General features: G+C 34.1%; 1 long non-coding RNA gene across 1 annotated transcript; it reads right to left on the reverse strand.

Annotated features, from left to right (window-relative positions):
- Window positions 1-388: 388 nt before the first annotated feature.
- Window positions 389-4,604, reverse strand: LOC112773172 (uncharacterized). Its single transcript, XR_003187830.3, has 3 exons — window positions 3,881-4,604; window positions 3,613-3,794; window positions 389-645 (listed from the first exon to the last, which is right to left on the reverse strand). It is a non-coding gene; the product is annotated as an uncharacterized lncRNA (long non-coding RNA).
- Window positions 4,605-4,872: the final 268 nt, after the last annotated feature.

A 4,872-nucleotide genomic window follows, 5' to 3' on the forward strand; every position in this document is an offset into this window, starting at 1 on the left:
ATTCCCTGTTCTCTTTACTTCCATGCAATTTAATTTCTACAAATCACAAAACACTCAACCAACTCTTGATTCGCTTGACTAAATTAACCACTAAGCTAAAATTGCTCAATCCTTCAATCCCTGTGGGATCGACCTCAATCCCGTGAGTTTTTATTACTTGATACGACCCGGTACACTTGCCGGTTAGATTTGTGTGTTTTGGGAGAAATTTATTTTTCACCAAAATACTCATCAATGTTGCCCTTCGAAATTGTAACGTCCCGTCTAGCAAAATGCCTTACTTAAGTCAGGGTATTTCCACTAGAAAGAACATTACGTAACCTTCTCTAGTATTAACTATTTAATTATCGAGCCTTTGTATCAAGTTCGCGTTTCAGTTTTAAGAAAATTCCAGAAAAATTTTTTTTATTCATTAAAGTCATAATTCAAACATTCACAAATAATAATAATCACATAAATATTATTTATAATAATTCTTATACAAAAGAGACCAAATAAAACTCAAATACAATATACTAAACCTACCCCTCTATGTAAAATAAAATCTCAAAGGACAATAGCGAGGGGACTCTATGAAAGCAATTAAGACCATAAAGAAAGCCTACTGATCGCTCGCAGCTTCAAATTGCGTCTTCAAACCTGTCGCTGAAAGGGTGGAAAATTTGGGGTGAGAACCAAACCACATGTTCTCAGTAGAGGTCGAGAATGCCATGAAAGTAAAGAATAAAGCGCAAATAGTTAATTTCATTTAGAGACATTGAAAAGAAAACTACTTTTATTCGCAGTATTCATCGCTCGCCTTATATAAACTTCTTCTGAAAACCAATGGCTCAACTTTCAAAAATCTAAAACCTTCTTTAGAAGCATCAATTAATTATCCAAAATCCTAAACCCATATTTTACTTTATATATGCCTTAAAAGTTTTCCTAGACTGTATGAATGACTAATTTGTTCCAAGCATAGGTTCATTAAGTCTATACTGAACCAGCTTAATCTTTCATACTTTACTAAACCTCAAACACAAACCAATCACGGCCTTAGGCCCAAGCAATTCAATCAACACCCAATTCACTACAACCCAGCCAATCAGATACAAACACAAGTAAAGAGATTCAAACACAATCAAGAGCAATTACATCAAGTATAGCAATTAGCAGTTAAACAGAATTATTCACATAGACAAACCAATTACAATATACACACCCAAACAATGTCACATAGATGCATATGATGAATGTCTAGTCCTAGTACAGGCCATGAGCTCATGTGTCGGTTGGCTGCCCGCAATCCCGACATTTATCCGGTCACGAGTAATCCCGATTTTCCGAATACGATTTACCGTTCCTAAATAAATGCGCATATGATAATAGCCGCTCATTTGAGACAGCCTCTGCTTACTGCAGGAAAATATATATATACTCTGCTCTGCTCTGGGGAAGCGGAAAATGGCTGTAGGTAACTTAGTTTCCCTACAGAGGCTCTGGGTTGCATTAAGCAACTAATATATATTAAATATAGCTCTGGGTTGCATCAAGCAACTAATATATATATATATATATATATATATATATATATATATATATATATATATATATATATATATATAGCTCTGGGTTGCATCAAGCAACTAATATATATATATACAAATATCTCTTTACTCTACTTTGGTTTCTCTTTTCTCTGCATCTCTTTACTCTACTCTAGTTGTTCAGTTCTCTGTATCTCTTTACTTTTCTCTGAATACTCTTTCATCTGTATCTATATTACTCTTTTTCTCTTTACTCTTTTGTAATTGTAAATATGCAAGCGGGACAAAACCCATGTCCTTGCTAGCAACTTTATAAACCAAATATATTTTCTCAAAAGAATCAGTAAAGTTATTATCGTTAAACAAGTCTCAAGTATTCATTTTGATTAACTCCTTTTACTTTTATAAAAATTTGGACTAATCTCCTTTAAAAATAGGACTTAGTCACCCTTACGAGTTCCTTCTTTCTCAACATTTCATCAGCCTCTTTCAGCAGTTGCCACAACAATATATATTCTCAAACATATTTGATAATAGTATAGAAAATCTATTTCTTAAATTCCATATCCAAAATAATTGTCAACACAACCTGGCAGCCTGATTTCCATTTTGTTTTTAAAATATCAAATGAATTCGGAATCACGCAAACTTTATATCCATGCGACCATCTCGGATTAAGCTTTCTATTAAACCAAAAATCATAATTTTTTGCTGACTCTAGCTTCGGGAATATAAGCAAAACCGTGACTGCTCTGCAATATTTTAAAACCAAAAGACAGCAGCAACGTACAACATTTGTAATTCCATATAAAATCCAAATTAAATCCAACCACCTTCAAAATTAATGTGGTTAAAAATAACTTATTCAAATTTCTTTCTCAATTGGTTCCAGGGTCATACCATTTTTAATGAAGGAGTTACGTAGTTCGGAAGTTAGGTAATTTTCTGCAGAATTCTGTTTTACAAATCATTGAACACAACCTCTTCCAAGTCCCATAACTCACTTATTAAAACATGAAAAACCATGAAATTTAAATCACATATGCTAAACATACTTACTTTTTACTTCCAATTGGTTGCATCTCAATATCTATCCAGGATCAAAAGTTATAAACTCTCAAAGTTACTAAATTAAGAAAACAGAATCTGGCTTTTTCTGCATAATGCATCATCTTTCAAAAATTCATATCTTTAAAACTACAAGTCCAATTGTTCTGAAATTTTACGGCATTAAAATAATAGGAATAAAGTTTTATTTAAAATTTGTTCCATTTCAAAATTCAAACTGGAAAATTTCCAATAGAAGAAACAGGTTGCTGCTCTGTTAAACGTTCTACAGAAAAACCAGATTTGACATCCATAATTCAAAAATTTACCATAAATCATAAACTTAATGAAAAAGTCACAAATTCACCAGTCCAGCTCCCTACATCCCCAAGCTTAATCCAGACTTAGTCCCACGCAATTCCGATCATCATAGAATTAGTTATAGATTTTCAAAGTTTCCGACTTCATTTGAAAGTAATACAGAGAATCAAGTTTTACATTTTAACTATGAAAAATCATAACTAGTTCTATTGTTAATTCAAACTTCTCAAAATTGAATTCCAATAACAACTTTTATCATAGTTTACTCAGCCTTTACTCTCATATCATTTCAATCATTATTGAATAATTGATTCACTTCCAAAGTTGTCTTTTAAATTCAAAAGTCAGATTTTCAGCAATTAGTTCAGCATTTCAAAATTCAGTCTTCCAATTATTCCTTAAACACAACTTCAATTAATCACTAACTAAGTCCATCACAGTAAACCAACTCAACAGCAATAATTTCAATTTAATCAATCAAAATACATAAATCACAATAATCTCCCATCAAACACTTTATAATTCAATTTCACATAATTAACGAATTCAACCAAAGTTCCAATAAAAAAATCTCAATCATTCCAATCATAATTTCAGCCAAAACTAAACATTCATATAATCAATCAATTACTCAAAGTTATTAAATCTATTTGCAGTTATTCAATAAACCTTGTAGGCATTCTTAAATTAAAATCGTTTAAGTTAAACCCCCTACCTCGATTAGCTGAACTCGCACAAATTAACCACTATAAGCCCGCTTATTTTGAATTCACAGCAGCAGCGACAATTTCAACGTAATCCCGCAGCAGTAAAACTCTTGTGACTAGCTATAGCATAACAGCAGCAACATCAACGACCTCAACACCAATTGTGATTGCTCAGGAGATAAATTGACAACTAGAACAAAACCATATACTGCTATAATTAGGATAGAGTATAACGGATGAACAAAAATGATAGAAGAGTAAGGAAGAAAGCGTTACTGGCTTAAGAAACAGAAAATTGGCATTGGAACTGGAACAAAGAGGATGATGATGCTGGATAGACTGAAAGATGGTGGCAGCAAATTGCTTTCTCTAATAACAAGCTCCAACCACGGCAGTTCCAACGGATATGGCACGACAAGGTACATCAGAGGTAGAGACATGGTTGACTCGAAGCAACAAGGTCATGGTGATGGTGGCTCCGGTAGCTAGGACGCAACCTAGTCCGTCACCAACGGCAGTGGTGACCACGAACCATAGTGACGGCGACGACACCGGCGGCGATCCCCACCAGCATCGCCTCTTCTTTTCTTGGCAACGAGCCCGCAACAGAGCTCCCTTTCCTCTTCCAATTTGCGCTCCTCTCCCCTGTTCTGTTCGGCGTCAGTGGTAACCCTAGCAGGGACAATAGCGATCGAAGCTTCCGCAACGATCACCAGGCACGGTAGCGACACTACCTTCTCCCTCTATCATGCGCGTCTCTCTGTTCTTCGTGGTGCTTCCCCTCCGATTTCAATGCCAGCGATGGTAATGACACCTTCCGTTGTCACCCTCTCCTCTGGCTTCCCTGATCCCTCTTCTCCCTTTCATCAATTTCTCGTTTCCCCTTTGCTCCCTCTCTGTTCCCCTTTCTCTCTTTTTTCCCTTTCTGAACGTATAGGCATTTAGGTTTTGTAAAATTAGGTTAGGTTTAAGTTTTAATTTGAGAAATCTAAAGTTAGGTAAAATATATAGGAGTAACATAACAATTTTATAAAATATTCGAGATAGAATAAAAATTTAGAAATCAAATATAATACTATAAAGATTACTTTCAAAATGCATAAGATTTTCACTATCGATCTATTTTTGAGCTCAAATAATTATTTCTAAATTAAATTATAAAGTAAACATACTAATCACATTTTATAAAATACGGTTAAACTCGAAATATCAATTACCTAAATCAAATTATATGACCTATCATTATATTTCCATCATAACTTTAATTT

This window comes from Arachis hypogaea, chromosome 18 (genome assembly GCF_003086295.3).
Source record: "Arachis hypogaea cultivar Tifrunner chromosome 18, arahy.Tifrunner.gnm2.J5K5, whole genome shotgun sequence".
In the NCBI taxonomy this organism is placed as follows: domain Eukaryota; kingdom Viridiplantae; phylum Streptophyta; class Magnoliopsida; order Fabales; family Fabaceae; genus Arachis; species Arachis hypogaea.